The sequence below is a fragment of the Podarcis liolepis genome (assembly GCF_965112155.1).
Source record: "Podarcis liolepis genome assembly, chromosome: 4".
Classification (NCBI taxonomy): Eukaryota; Metazoa; Chordata; class Lepidosauria; order Squamata; family Lacertidae; genus Podarcis; species Podarcis liolepis.
In genome coordinates, this window is record NC_139558.1 from 41,932,474 (window position 1) to 41,949,168 (window position 16,695).

The 16,695-nt window shown below is 40.1% G+C and overlaps 1 protein-coding gene across 1 annotated transcript in view; it reads left to right on the forward strand.

Moving 5' to 3' along the window:
• The first annotated feature begins 3,815 nt into the window (after positions 1 to 3,815).
• The window catches only part of RAI2 (retinoic acid induced 2), a 90,560-nt gene continuing 77,680 nt past the window's right edge, over positions 3,816 to 16,695 (forward strand). Inside the window, exon 1 of the mRNA XM_083501984.1 lies at positions 3,816 to 4,012. The gene's annotated coding sequence lies outside the window, so the exon portion shown is untranslated. The remainder of the gene's footprint in view (positions 4,013 to 16,695) is intronic.

Genomic DNA, 16,695 nt, shown 5'->3' on the forward strand with positions numbered 1-16,695 from the left:
GAGCCTACATGAACAGAAAATCTTTCCCACTGCAAAAGTTCAGCCCCCAACATTTGGAGAGGCTGCAGGGTTGGTGAAGCGGACATGATGGGGGCAAAGCCCTGTTGTTGTTCCTCCTCATGTGATAGGAATTGCATGAGGGCTGAATGCCTGAACTGGCCTTGTATGTGTAGTAGTGAGCTGATAACTTTTTATCTTCAAAAAAAAAACCACCTTGGTTCAGACCTCTAAATAGAAAACAAAACACAGATGGCATTTTGAATATAAAGCAGCTGGACATAGCTGGACAGCTCTGGGGGCCTCAACAATTTCCCAAAAGCTTCATAGGCAAAAGGAGCAGGAACAACATTTGCAACTGTCTAAAGCAATTTTGACAACATCTAAGAAATTGCACCCATACTTCTTGTATGTGAATGCGCCTTGCTTTCTTCAACTTGGAGGGGAAAGCATTGGTCATGTTTGTACCAAATCCTGGTATCTTGCTATGCCACAGCTTAGACTGCTACATGAAAGCATTGCATGATTTAGATTGATAGCCAACGATTTGAGAACCTGCATGGAAACTTAAAAGAAAGAAAATGTGGTTGTTATTTGAGCCATAAATTTTGAGAACGAGATAATAGCCCAAGCTTAGAGAGCAGATGATGTGTTATGGGAAAGCATTTTTGAAAAAATCCTTTTAGAAATATTTATGCTCCTCTGTTGTATTTTAAACCTCTCTGGTTCTTTGTTCTTCATTAAAAGACACAATGGGGCGAGTTTTCTTTAAAAATAATCAACTGGTATATGTAGAATAATTTCCTTCTCCTTATTCACACGCTCTTCCTCCCATTGTAACCACCTTTCCTCAAGCTGTTGTTGCTCTTCATGCTGTTGGGCTTTCATCAATATAAACTTTTCCTCCAGCTACAACTCCTCCTCTTTCCTTTCCCCTTCTCTCTCTTTGCTCTCACTGGATTTGCAACTCCCGCTGCACACATTCTCTCTGGATCTGCAACCACATCTCCTCCAAATGGACCTGTTTCAGATCCAAATGAATGGCTAGACGATACTGGATTAACAGTTGCATCACCACTTTTAAACAGCATAACTTTAAGTTCTTTACTGACTTTTCCTCGTGGTCAATATTCTATTCAATACGAGCAGCAATTAATGCCTCTTTATTCATGAAATATACTCAGAGTCAAGAGTGGATTTCATGCTCTTTATTCAGCTCATAGTGGTGAGGAGGAATGAAAGTTCGCCCAGAATGTCTGCCTTATATATATTATTTACACATTAGTTACACAATGGGCCCCACGTGATTGTGATTGGCTAATTCCAGGATTCTCCTGTAGGCCAATCAGGTTGCGGATTCCCTTCCACCTGGAGCTGGATTGGGTGGCTCCTGTGGACCAATCAGACTGCTGCATTTTGAATCCTATTGTTCTAGGACCAATCAGACTGCTGCCTTTTGGATCCTATTCAACTTAGTACATAACACCTCATGTCTATGTAGTCATTCATCTTCTATCTTCAGTTGTGATGGGGCTTATTTTAAGTTCCTTCCTTTCTAAAATCTCTTATTCTTCCACTGTCTGTCTCCGTATGGTTCCAGTAAATGTTGTGTCACCACAATGTCAGGAATACTGAGTTCCTTCAGCCTCACTTCTATAAACGCACAGATTTAGGTATGCTTCCATAATTTTCTGTAGGATTGAGTCTGCCACCCATTAGCTGATGAGCAGTAGATTGAATCCTGTTTGGCTTACTGACAGGAAGCAGGATTGCTCCCTACCCCCAATCCACTGAGGGGTAGGGAGCTCAATCCTACTTGGGTCACTATATCCCCATACCACTGCTGGGTGGAACTACCCACCAGACAATCACCTGACTTCATTATGCTAGATGATTGACAAGTAGGTGATCCCACCCACCTTTCAAAGTTGGCCTATAGAGATAAGGGTGTGGTCCACCCTGCTCTATAAGGTCATAAGAGACTACACTAAATTGTATAGTGCTGGAGTCTCATTAGCGTTTACCTTCAAGCCTGAGAGTTTCTAGATCATCACATGTAAGAGCTGGGGCTGTAGACTTTAGTTGATTAATTGGTTAAATTAATTTATAACATTTCAATGAGCTAAAAAGGAGCTATTGATTAATGAGTTAGATTTTTAAATATGTTAACTTATTTTTTTATTAGCGGTACTTATATAAACTCCCTATGGCAAAACACCATGTTACAAGAGGAATTAGCTCCTGTGTAAGAATTGGAGAATGCCTTTTCTAAAATACCTGTTGCCACATATATGTGCATCATCTAAAATCAATGGTTTGCTTATTGTAGAACTGTAGTCACATCTGCAAATCTTTGGTTATGATGAGGCATCAGGCATAAGCCTGCATTTTATTAATGTTTGATCAGGACTTGTATATTAAAGAGGGCTTAGATTTTCAAAAGTAGATTTTCAAAAGTATTCATGCCAGGCAAGAAGGCTAGCTGCTTAAGAAAACACTGGCACTGTTTTCCTAGACAAGGGCCCCTTTTTGATTGATAGCAGAAAACAATTCTCAAAGTCATAAAAGCTGAAATTACAGACTAAAAGCAGGACATTGACCCTACATGTTACAGAAGATAAAAAAAGCAGAGATAAACATAATTAGGAATGGGCAAATAGTAAAATGATACCATGGGCCTCTTAAACCTTGAGCTGTATTTTCTAAGGCTAGAGGTAAATGGGAGAAAAAACATCTAGCTGGGAAGTCTTTTTAAAGCATCTAGCTGGGAAGTCTTTTTAAAGCTGTTTCTTCCTTAAACAGATAATGGGAAAAGCAGCTTGCTGAAGGGGAGGAGGCTTCTTCTGAAACTGTTTTAAACTGAGTCCTTTTCTTTCTTTCTCTCTCTACTTTAAAAAGGCCTTATTCCTTTTAAGAGGCTATCTGTGTTGTGTATTAAATATGTTGGCTTAAATGTAATTATGCAAAGGATTTAACAAATGCTAGAAGAGTTGTATTTATCTTGAAATTAAGTCAGCCACCAGTCCAGCCTCTTGCCAGACAAGAAGACGCCATCAAATGCTGTCCTGATATATTAGCTGCCAGACATTTGTTTAGAAACCTTCAAATGAAGGATATCTTTCAATGTTGATGTGAAACTCAAGATCCTTGACATATGTTTAAGATAAAAATTTAAGATTAACCATTTGTTTTAGAAGGCAATAGGGCAGGGAGGGCAAGAGGTGAGCTGGTAATTAAGATTCCTTGTTGAGACACATGTAAGATATATTACTACTTATTTGTCATTTATAGATGTAACAATATATAGCTGTTTGTGTTCCTTATAAGGACAGGAGGATGTGGGTGTATCTTTTAGGATTGGATATAGCAATCAGCCAATAGGAAATCCAACCAGGCTGATTGGACAGAGGCAGCCCAAGGAGGAGCAAAGGGGGCTGGATTAAGGGAATATAAGTGCTGGCCATAATGGCAGGAGGCCAGGCCAGAGCTTGGTAACCATATACCACTGTGCCTCTCATTTATTTGTCTGACAAATAAATAATTATTTTAAATTCTCTATTGCTGCGTTGAATATTTCATTCCAGCTAAGCGTTAACCACAAGCAGGGTGCTACAATGACACTGAAAGGCCTTTATGGCTTAGAAACAGAATAGCTGAAGGTCCACCTGTCTCCATCTGTACCTACTGATGTGCTAAGTGTAAGAACACTTAGGGGCCTAATTTGAATAGTAAAGTACTTGGTATCTAGTGGGCGGGGCTTGTGTGTTTTGCTCTGGAATCGGCCCCTCCCTTCGGTGTGTGTTCCACTAGTTATGTTCAGTTAAGAGGGACCAAGTGCCTCTTTTTGTTTTCTTGCCTCAGACTTGCCTCTTGGTGTTGTATTTAGTTTCTCTCACTGTGATAATTTGTTAGGTTTTTTTTTATTCGAGCTTGTTCACATTTACATGAGCCACTTATTTTTTCTCAAAGAAAAAAGAAACTCTGCTGAAGAAAGGTGTGGGATATCCTAAACTGCGTGAGTATGGGGATATTCCCAGTTTGTCAGGAAGATTGGTTTTGTTAATCATCCCCCCACCTTCACAACAATAACTGAGAGGCCTTTATGGCTTAGAAACAGGATAGCTGAAGGGCCACCTGTCTCCATCTGTACCTACCAATGTGCTAAGATCTTATGTGGGAGGGCTTCTTATGCATGGATGTGCTTGGCATCTGAGCTCAGACTGGTAGCTATCCGAGTCAGGGCCTTCTCAGTGGCGGCACCAGCAGTTTCCCCAAAGAAATTCCCCTGGCACTTACCTTACTGTTCCTCTAGTGCCAGACAAATAATTTTTTACTTTTCGGAGCTTGTTTTATACAATTTTTATCCTGTCAACTGTTTTAGGCTGATTTCATGCTTTGCTGACCTTTTGCTTGTTGTGATTTTGTAGTTACATTTTATTTGTTTTGTTCTTTTTGTAAATTGTCAAGGGGGCAGTGCTTTTTTCTTTAAAAAGTTGGGAAAAATAAATACAGTAAATAGACAAAAGTACAAAGATTCACAAAATGTTTAGGGGTATGTGTACCCCCAGGGGGGGAAATCACTGCAAGCGGGTATAACTGAAGTAGGGTATGAGAATATTTAAAATAAATAAACTAAGACTGCAATCCTATACAAACCCTGCTGAACACAACGGGACTCATTTCTGAGAAGTGCCTTACATGCTTACAGTGTTCTCCCATTCAGATGCTGATTGGGTCCACCCAAACTTAGCTTCAACAATCACACATCTTAGGTTACTCCCAGATCTCCCCCAGCTAGTCCAATCTGACAATGAGTAGAGTGTGATCAGCAGTAGATCATCGGCTTTCCACACAGACGGTCCCAGGTTAAATCTGTGACATCTTCAGGTAGGGCTGAGAAAGGCCCCCATCTGAAACCAATGGTCTGCCTCAGTATAAGGGGTCACTGATTGCCATCCTGTATGCACCCTGACTGAGAAATGACACTGAAAACCAGGCCATCATTCCCAGGAAGATTCTCCTTCTCCACCCTCATTATAAAGAATTTAAGCAGATTGTGGCCTGAAGCAGATCTTCTGCTTAATAGCTGTGTAGATTAAGGAAGTTTTTAAAAAGAACCATTCTGTGCACTGCTGACTCACATTTATTACTCCTATTGGATTATTGGGAGAGTAATGATGTTTTTAGTATTGAGGTTAATTTTGATGGACAGGTGCCAAAGACAGAAAGAATCAAAGATTAAAAATCACACACACAAACAGGGTGTGAGCATTTTTAAAGTTTAAATTTCAGTTGTGTCTTCTGCTTCCACAACTTAACAGTTTTTCTAGGAGCAAATGGATTCTATGGTAAATCATTCTCATTCTTTTTTTTAAAAAATGCATCTCCTTACATCTACCTCAAAGTGGCAAATACTAGCCAGAGACTCATTTGTATCACAGAAACAAGAAATTTCATAATGAATGAACTGAGCGTATACAACTGAGAAGCATACGCTCTCTTCAGTGCAACTGTAATTTACTTGTCTGTTTAGTAAATGGTGTCCAGTGTTTACAAAGAATGAGCAGACAAAACGAGACTGAAATATGCTTTGCTGTCTTCGTTTCCTTAAGGATAATGTGGTACACAACTAGCAGTTAACTTGGAAGTGAAAACAACATGCAACAATGGCCCCAGAAGACTTTTTAGTATCTTATGTAGGAAACCCCGGGTGGCTCTCCTTACCCCCTGCCCACAACAGTAGATGTATGGGAAAATGGTATAACTGCCATTTAATACCCCTGCCCAAATTTGTTCATCTTACTTTGAGAAATAGTAGGATCAGCCCTAATAACACCTCTCTGCCAGAGTGGTGAGTATACCACAAATGCCCACATTGTGCTGAGAAACGTGCAGACTCCCAGTATCTGACTTGAGCAGAAGTACCTGTTACCCTACTCCCAGCCAGTGTCAAAAGGGAAGACCAGTTGTGTCACCTTTCATGTTGATTCTCAGTGCCTGTCCAAATCAGATATAATGAGTCACCCTATGGTAAAGATGAAGCCCTCCCCCCCCCTTCAATGTACAAAAGCCAATGAGACTGGTCATTGAATATTGTTTCAATACCAGGAACAGAACAACATTCCTGAGGGCAAGTAGGCTAGCTTAAGAGGAACAGGGTAGACCATGTAGCACAGCCAGTTCTCCCCTTCAACACCTCATCACTCCTCCCGGCCCTCCAGCATCTGCTTGTCTAAAATGACTGCCTCATTTTGTCTACAGATGTGGCACTCAGTTATGTGTATCTTTCCTCCGACATTTTTTCCTAAATATTCTTATAAAGTTGCAAGTGGATAAATAACACAGAAGAGTTGCTCAATCCCTTTCCTTTTCTTTTTCCCATTCAAAATCCCCCTTCCTCCAAGTTGCTCATCTTAACGCCCTATGTAGTTTACCTAGTCAGATTCAAGCATCCCTTGCACACTCAAGGCTGAATGCCTGACACTCTCGCTAAAGGACATACGCTGTATTTAGTAAAGATATTGTTAAGAACTAAAAATGGTGAAAGCTTTCATGTCTCATCAAATATCGTGACTTTACAAATGAATGTCAATTTCCACTGCCAGCCCCTTTTTTAAAAAAGGAATAAATTTAAAGTGAAGTGACATTATCAAATACATTATTCAAGTAAGAGATGTAAAGAGCTCTTGAGGTTCCATAGCTCCTGAAGTAAAAAATAATTGGTTTCCAAAGAATATGAAGTGCTTAAGGAAGTAGCCACTTACCAATTTATTCATCCAGGAGCATTTGAAGGAGCTGCTCTGGGCATTTTCAAGGTTAAAAAAAGAGTGGCTGTCTTCATTATCAAACAACAGCATTAAAATTCAAGAGTCTCCCATCTGAATACTAACCTGGCCAGGACTGACCCTGCTTAGCTTCCGAGTTCGGGCATGTTCAGGGTAGTATGGTAGCGTATGGTACTTCAAAATCAAGAGGGATAGCAACTATAATTTCAAAGAGATGTGGGTTTAGTATATTGAAGATAAAGAAAGATACTGAGGGAAGATACGTTATAATCCAGGGGCAAATGGCAAGGGTAGAACACACTATGATTAATATTTATGCTTCTAATGAAAATCAGGTGGAATTTTTTGATAAAGTATTTAAGGAAATGGAGGACATTCAAAAGGGCTATATGATTATGGCAGGAGATTTAAATATGGTTATAAACAAATGGATAAGTCAAATCCTACCCCCAGAGGAAAAATGTAATAACATTACAGGATCAGCTAAAATTAAGAAAAGAAAATATATGAAAGATGTATGGACAGTAATGGGGGGGGCGAGAAGATTTTATTCTTCTCATCAATGCATTAGACCTATTCAAGGATTGATTATATCTTCATTAAAAATAAAACCCTTAATATCTAAAATAACAAATATGGAAATTGGAATAATAAAGGTAACTGATCACGCATTGGTTAACATAGTATTAAAAAGAAAGAAAGATTATAAGAAAGCCAGAAGATGGAGGTTAGATACGAGGATCTTAAATAATAGTCAAACAGTAAATAAGATAGGGAAAGAATTATTAGACATATGGAAGTTTAATGAGAAGGGACAAAGTACTGAATAATATGTATTCAATGAAAGCAGTGATGAGAGAAATTGGTATTAGGGAATCCAATAAATTGAAACAAGAAGAAGAAGAGATGAAAAGGTTAGAGGAAGAAATTAGGACACTGGAAAATCAATATATTAATGATAAAGATAAAAGAAGTTATGCACAATTACAGGTAAAAAGGAAGGAGAAAATAAAGATATGGAAAAATTGCAGAGAGATTTGATATTCTTAAAAGTATTTTTTTGAACATAGTAATAAAAATTCCAAATTGCTGGCTAGAGCTGTACTGTTAAAAAAAGTAAAGAATTCAGTTAGCCTAATATAAGATAAAACAGGTAATATTCACAATCCGATGAAAGATAAATTGAGATTATTTCAGGAGTTTTACCAAGAGTTATATTTAGCAGGTAACAATTCTATGGGGAAGATGAAAGAGTATATAAAGACACACTGGAAGATAAAGCCAGAAAGTAAGGATGGAACAATCAACTTTTAAAAAAAGAAATAGAGGTAGTTACAGGGAAACTAAAAGCAGATGGACGACAGAGGATGAGATGGCTGGATAGTGTTTGCGAAGCTACAAACATGAGCCTGACCAAACTGCGGGAGGCAGTGGAAGACAGGAGTGCCTGGCGTGCTCTGGTCCATGGGGTCACGAAGAGTCGGACACGACTAAACGACTAAACAACAACAAAAAAGCAGATGGATTGGGAACAGAATATTATAAGATACTTTTTAAATATTGGTTCCTAAATTAAAAGTATTATATAATTCAGTAAAAGAGGGTGAGAGGATCCCTCCATTGTGGGAACAATAAAGAATGATCTTAATTCCAAAACCAGGAAAAGATTTGAAGGACCCAGAGTCGTATAGGCCGATTTCCCTAATAAATCAAGATGCTAAAATATTGACCACAATAATTGCAAAAAGGATGAATATTTTTATGTATAAATATATAAGTAAAAACCAATGTAGCTTTGTAGCAGGAAGACAGATCACAAGTTTAATAGGAAGAGTGTTGAATAAAATAGATTTATGTAAGAAGAAGAAATATATTAAAAGAGGGCATAGTAGCATTGAATATTGTTAAGGCTTTTGACTGTGTAGAATGGCTGGTGTTGAAAATGATTATGGAAAGTTTAGGATTTGGAGAACGATTTCAGGGATTAATAAATCAATTATACCTGAGGAACAAGGCATATGTTGTAGTGAACAATGGTATAACAGAACAAATAACACTAGCCCAAGGTACAAGACAAGGATGCCCCCTTTCCCCAGTTTTATTTGTATTGCTCATTGAAACTCTGGCCAATGTAATTAGAGAAGATGGAAATGTAAAAGGCATAAAAATAATGGAAAAGTTAATGGGGCTGCAAATATGAACAACTATTATTATTTATTTGGCAAAGGGAGATAACAGAAATCACTGGGTTAAAGCTCTCCAAAAGTCCAGAGGTAGCATTGCTATCAATTTACCATGGGATGGAAGGTTCGCAGGCTGTGAAGGACTTGCTCACAAATTTATTGACAGCTGCACAAGTTGTTATGGCTAGGAAGTGGAAGGGGCAAGGTGAATATAAAATAGAAGAATGGTATAAAGAGGTGTGGGATATAGCTATTAATAATAAATTAACGTGCCATTAGGGTAAGACAGGGAATATGCAGGAGAAATGATTTTGAGGAGATATGGAAGTTATTTGTAGAATTTGAACTGTTAAGACGGAAAGGGGTCAAACCATCGCAAGAGGTGTTGAAATTTTGGGAGGTTGGATAGTTCCAATGGAATTGTCACAGGGGTAGGGTGCACATTTTTATTATTATTTATTATTATTACTTTGCTAAAAATAAAATAAAAATCAAGAGTTGTTCTCGAAATGAAGTACTCAGGACCAAGGACAATGTGACTTGTCCCAAAGTGTAGACTGTTTAATCCGCTAGATATTTCACGATGTGCAGTCTACCCCTTTACATGCTAATGAACACATCTTAGCATGTGAAGAGGAGCGTTGAGAAAAACACACTAACTCATCCCCTTCAGCATTTTCATCCTTCTCCATGAGTTTGAGGGCTACCTTTTCTGAAGTGAGGAGCCTCTGGTGCTTGTGGAGGTTCTGCTCATGTTTTTGAATCCTGCTTTTCCAGGGCACAAAAATGTGTGGAACCCAGAGCCCTCCTGCCCCCCAGTGTGTTAACCCACTTTCCAAATGCTTTTAAACAGCTAACATTTTAAATTACTTCAGTTTTATTGCTGGCCACAGCAGGTCAAGATTTAGCATTTTAACTGGCTAAAAGCCCACAAATGCTTTATTTAAGAGGTTGCTGCAATATTGAACTGTAAGATTTCACTACCAAAATTCGCCCCACTAATAAATAATCTGTGTGAGAGTTTATCTGACCTGTGCACTGAGAAGCATTTTTCTTCTGCTTGAATCATGTCTAGTTCCTGTTTACCTCTGTAGAAACAAATGAAAGACTGTTGAAAAATAATCATATTTCTCTCCTAGGCACATAAATGCTTGCATGCTGTATTCATGACACACAGCACTTTAAAAATGTCAATACTTGAAAATAATGGTTGAGTTAAAATCAACCAAATGAAGTTTAATGTTTCGGGGACTGGCCAGCGATAGCTACTTTCCCTTACGTCTCTTCTAATGCAGATGTCTCAATGTTTCCCTGTTTCCCAATAGATTTAATCCTCCTTTCCTGTGTCATATTTAGTTGCAGTCTCTCCCAGCATACCAGCTCATCTGCATTCACTCAGCTTTCATGATAAGCTCTAGCATTAACCATACTCAGCAGAAAATGACCTCACTTGCCCAATTGGCCACTTTAGTGGATCACTCTTTTATCCAGCTTTTTTTAAAGCCATTAATCATGTTGGGGGGGGGGGCTGCAAAAGCATATACAAATAATAATAATTTCTATTGTAGTTTGCTTTCCTCCTTTTTATACTTTCATTTTTCTAAAAAGTAAATCTCAACTGTGAAAACATATATTGCACTCTCTCCCCTCCCCACCCCGTTCTCTTTTAACTTTCCTATTTTGCTTTTGAGTGATTTTATTTTTTTGTTGGTATTTCAGAAAGCAAAATACCCTTAAAGGTGCTTCCACAGCAGCCATCCTCTCCTGCTTTGTGCATTTTGCCAGAACAAAGGTGGCAACCCTACTTGGGACAGCCTTCATGCATAACATGTGCTCAACCACTAAATTGTATACAGGGCCTCTCCACCTCCATCATTCAGCCTGGACACTGAGGTTCAGCCCTGAGGGCCTTCTGGCAGTTCCCTTACTGTGAGAAGTGAAGTTTCGGAAAACCAGGCAGAGGGTCTTCTCGGTTGTGGTGCCTGCCCTGTGGAACACCCTCCTGTCAGACATAAACATTTATACAACTTTCCGAAGACGTCTGAAGGCAGCCTGTATCGGAAAGCTTCTAATGTCTCATGTTTTGTCGTATTCTTTTATATTCTGTGGGAAGCTGCCCAGAGTGGCTGGGGCAGCCCAGTCAGATGGGTAGGGTATCTATCTATCTATCTATCTATCTATCTATCTATCTATCTAAGCACTTATTCACATTTGAACATGATTTAACTGTTAACCCACCTTTTCCCCATTCAAATAGACGTAGTACGCACACACACTTATTTAAATTTGTACGCAAAGAGCAATTTTTGTATAGGATAGGTATTTTTAATGTGGTTTGCATGTGCAGTTTTCTGGTTTTGTGCAAATCTGTGGGATCAGAAGAAATATAACACCTTCAGGAGCTCCTAGAAATAGTCAAGAGTACTGTTAGAAAACAACACGCTTTCCAAATTGCTGCACAATATCTGGAGTAGACACGTTTCTGTGGCTTACATGTGCAGTAGCTGACAATCCTGGGAGAGGGTTGGGTTGGTTGGTTTTTTAAGTAAAGGCTAACACATGAGTGAACATATTCAGAGAAATGGACCTTCCACTCAACAGCAGGATTGATATTTCGAATGGCCGGAGGGGTTTTTAGGAAAGAACAGGGTCAGAATCAACAACACTTCTGAGCCAGGACAAGACAGACATTGAGCATACACCCATACCACCAGCCTTCTTCAGTTGGGGTTTGGGAAGTCTTGGAAAAGATGAAGTTGGTCAGGTTATGTTGGTGAATCCTCAAAGCCAAGCCAATGTGTGTTGCATTCATCATAGTTGATGACCCTTCTATATGGCACTGTGGTCATATTATACAAAATGTATAGTACCAACTGTGTAAGGTCAACTCAGTGATTGATGATAAGTTTCCATTTTTCTATAGACCTCCAGGGAGAGGCTCAAATAACTACCCCCCACCCCTGCTTTTAAAAAATCAATTTAAGTTGCTTTTATGGCTCAGTTCAACAATAAAGCAGCAAATAAGAATGTAGAAATGGTGGTGACTGTACTCGGTTAGTTGGTTCAGTTTATAACAGTGATCAAATGCACATAGGCGTCGTTAAGGTGGGAAAATGCTGCTATGAATGTTAAGCATGGTATTTGGCACGTTACCAATTTCTCCTGACAGACAGCTATTTGAATTATTTCAGATAAGGGTAGTTTGTCTGTCTGATGCTGATGTATCTCTTAACAATGATCCTTAGACAATAAGTCCTTGATTTGCAAATCCTCTTGCCGTCACAAAATGTGTCAACCTAAATTGGTTGTCATGGAAATAGTCATGATGTTATAGATGTGAAAAGGAACTTAACCAAGCTAGGATAATGCACACATGCCTTTCTCCCGTCATTTCTTGGCTAAAATACTCTGGAAATAAATGAAAAGTCTAAATGATGTCCTTGTGAAGCATATCTGCTTTCTTTTTGTAGACCATCTAAAGTCTACAACAGCCTTTGCCAATGTGGTGCCCTTCAGATGTTGTTGAATTACAACTCCCATCGACCTCTGTCAGCATGGGGCTTTTTTCAGCCAGAACTCACCAGAACTCAGTTCCAACACCATTGTCATTCTAAGAGAACAAAGGAGGTGTTTGTGGTGACTTGTGGCACCTCTTTTTCTAGAAAAATAACCCTGGGGCTAATGAAGATTGTAGTATAAAATTCCAGTGGGCACTACATTAGGAAATGCTGTTGTAGACACTGTTAACCACTTAGCCCTTTGGATCTGAGTGACTACTGTCGGATTCTGCTAATATAACATCAAGGTTTGCGATGATGGTGATATCCTTGCTCTGTCCTGTGATCCCTGAAAATGCATTTTGACCAGAATCTTCAACGTGCAAAAGAAAAGCGCATGTATACTTTCTTGAGAACTGTTGTCCTTCCTCAGTTTCTGGGTTGGATTAATCAACAGGATAGATACATTATAAAGCCCTTGCTGTATGTCAGAATACCACTGTGAGGAAATGGTACCTATCTTGAACTTCTTCCAAGTTCTCCATAGATTTGGAACAAGTTTCTTCATCGCATGATGGAGGGGGATGGAAAAGTGCTGTGCCTTGCGTAAGATGAGAAGTTTGAACTGCTCATCATTGCTTCTTGTCACGCAATCATTAAAGGACGTTTCCTTTTCCCTTTATTGCACTTCATACGCAACAGCCACCCCTCCTCTCAGCAGCCAACTCCTGGAAGCTGCCCCTCAAACACACCATGCCCTTTAGGAGGACACAGAAGCTGATGGAATAGCTCAGTTGGTAGAGCATGAGACTCTTAATCTCAGTCATGAGTTCGAGCCCCATGTTGATTCCTGCATTGCAGGGGGTTGGACTAGATGTCCCTCATGATTCCTTCCTACTCTGTGATTTTCTTATGTTCTATGATTCTATGCTCTAAGGAGCATTGGGGAGCAGAAACTTCCAACAGCCACAGAGAAGTGTTTCACTGCTCCCACTTGCAGCAGTGGCAAAAATAACTTTTGAATAGGGAGGGAAAGACTACTGGCACTGCCGTGCCAAACACCTAGGAGAAGGCCTTCACCAACTTCCGCCCCCAAATCACACACACACCTAGATCAAATTTCAAGTGGAGAGTTCACAAAGTTGGACTTCTGGGTCCTGCTTTAGTCTTGCACTAAAAACTGCATTCAGTTGTGAGCTACTCTCGTGGTGTAAAAAAAAAAGAAGGTAAAGGACCCCTGGACAGTTAAATCCAGTCAAAGTCAACTATGGGGTGCGACGCTCACCTTGCTTTTTAGGCCGAGGGAGCCAGTGTTTGTAGGTGCATTGATCCTGAAGGCAATCTGTTCTGAAAGGCTTGGAGCATCACAGTTCTAGAAAACAAAATAGTATCTTTTGATATGACTTGGTACAAAGGCAGTTTCCCATTCCTGGTGTGTGTATTCTAATCACTCTGCAACACCAACACTCACTTTAACAAAACAGAAAACAGGAGGGGGGGAAACAAGTGGCTTTTCATTGTGCAGAAAAATAGCAGAAAGGACTTGGCAATTTCAAACTGTTGGGAAGGACTTAACCATGTGACTCCTATTAAAGCAGTCAAATATGTGTCAAGTGGTGAATAACCCCCCAGAATGCTTTGAAGATGTACTTCAATGTGATTTCCCCCCCCCCCGGCTTTTTTTTTCTTGATGGGGGAGGGCTTTTTGAAGGAAATTGTGAAACAATACCACAGAACGCCACTCTCAAGAGACTGCTTCAGTTACTCCTCCTAGTGCACAGAGAAAAGAAAAGGCTGCTTAAGGGGGGGGCATTTTTTGCATTTGGAATGCCAGCAGCAGGATAGCAAAAACAAGCATCCTTTTGACACTGACAAACTATTTAGTGGGTGGATTAGTGCTGGATCAAAAATTTAGTGATCCAGGGGTTTTCCTTGTCCCCCTTGCTTGGAAGGGAAATCTTTTAATCCAGAATATTGGTGACTTCCTGGGTTCATACTGCACACCCCTTGTATCTGCTCTGCAGCACAAATGTTAAAGTTCTGCAGTGTCTCATTTTTTTAATGTTGATCTGACAATCCTTCCTTGTGGTTGGCAGAAGGGATAAATCACTGGCAAAAGCCATTGCTCAGCAGAATTTAAGAAGTGGCATGTTGGGTCAGACTAGTGGGCAGTGGCTCCCTTTCCATAAACCCTGGCTTATCCAGACACCCCGGGGAGTCAAAGGGAGAGCATGGTGGATATTTCAATTCCCAGCATTAACAGTGAGAAGGATGAGTAAGGTGGTAGCAGAACTGTTCTGTTACACAAACTACCTTCCTGCATCTGCAGTGCCTCTAGTCAAGAAAGCACAGGGCTCTTAAGTGATATAAATCATGTTTGGCACCTGATGGAGCATCTCTATCCCTGTTATTCAGCCCAGTTCCCTCACTGCGAGAAGTGAGGTTACAGGGAACCAGGCAAAGGGCCTTCTCAGTAGTGGTGCCCGCCCTGTGGAACGTCCTCCCATCAGATGTCAATGTGATAAGTAACTATACAACCTTTGGAAGACATCTGAAGGCAGTCCTGTATAGGGAAGTTCTTAATTTTTAATGGTTTATTACATTTTTGTACATGCTGGAAGCCACCCAGATGGGCAGGGTACAAATAATAAAATTATTATTATTGGATTGTGCCACTCTAGGCTCACCCCATTGAATTGTAGGATCACTCACAATATCATAAACCCAAAGCTAGCCTCCTCTTTGAGAACCCGCACAGACATGTGCAATTGTTGTGCTTTTATCTGAGATCTAGTATTGAATTTTCATTAAATCATTAGGTAGCCATTTGCTGACTCAGTCCTTCTGTAAGGAAATGTAGAATGACTTAATGAAGAGTTGAGGCAGGCCTTTATCTCTGCCTGCTCTGGCCTTATGGACAGCTCCATGGGGAATAATAGACTTGTAGGAACATCTGAAAGAGGACAGCAGCAAGTCTTACTGAAAACTGGCAGAGTTTTTTATGCTCCTCTTTTGGGTAACTGCCTATAACCAACAGCTGCCCCTGCCGTCTGTCAGAAGGAGCCTGCCAGTTTGCTGTGAACATAGGCTAACATTTCACACCTGCCAGAACTATTGGTAAAACTTTGACCCGAGTTCTTGGGTTTCAGCTTCAAAGGGATACAAGTAAGAAGAATCATTATGCAAGAGTGACATGTAGGGATAGCGGTGCACAGGTTAGAAATGAATGTTAATGTTAGCAATGAGATCTGATGTGATCTACAGCCCTCTAGCCTTTACACATGTGCCTTTACAATACAGGTAATCATTCAAAAAGAACTAGCGATAGTTATGCTGGCAGATTTACTATGTGCACTAGAAGTCAAAGAGCAAAAGGTCACTTTGCAAATATCCTTTTCAGGTGTCTCCGAATGCCTATCAGAATGCACATAAATGTACAGGAACACTCTGTAGAAAGTTGTTTTTACGACCTGCCTGGCTCGTAGCACAAATTAAAGGTTGGAAATAAATTCCTTACTAGTCAAGGCAGCTACCAAATTTAGAGCTCCCCATACCTCTGAAGACAGAAATAAAGGCGGTGTCGGTAGTCTCAGCTCAGTATTGAACCCAGGTGAAGTGCTATTCTGAAACGCCTGGTTAATACACATTTTTAATAACGGTTACATACCTTTCTCTAATTAGGCCACATCTTCCTAGGTATCTGATTTCACAGGCCGTGATCCTCTAGCCACGCAGGCAGTGTAGGCCAGGGTTGGCTAACCTGTGACCTGCGAGCCCCCCAAAGTTGTTTCTGCCCCCCATTTAATTTTTATTCTAAAAAGAACTGATGTTCACATAGTTGCCCAACTGTGATGCCCAAAGTTGTTGTTTTTTGGTTCCTCTAAAAATGTTGTTTAAATAAAAAAGATAAGCTCTGTGATGCCTTTAAAAAAATGTGGTTCCTCCAGCCCCCTCCCCAACATTTGCCTGTTTTTGTGTGTGTGTTTTTTTAAGTTTCTACTGACCACTCCTATGGGTCTTCTGCTGTGGTTCTATAATGTCAAAAGGCTTTGTGATCCCCTGACCCCATCTTCCTAAAATTCCTTGTACTTAAAAAAAAAGGTCACACCCACTTTGGCCATGTCCACTTTGACATATGGGCCCAAGAGGTTTGACCATGAGTCAGTGCTGCCTGTGGTCCCAAAATGGTTACCCCTGGTGTAGGCATTCACTCCTCTCCCTGGCTGATGCGTA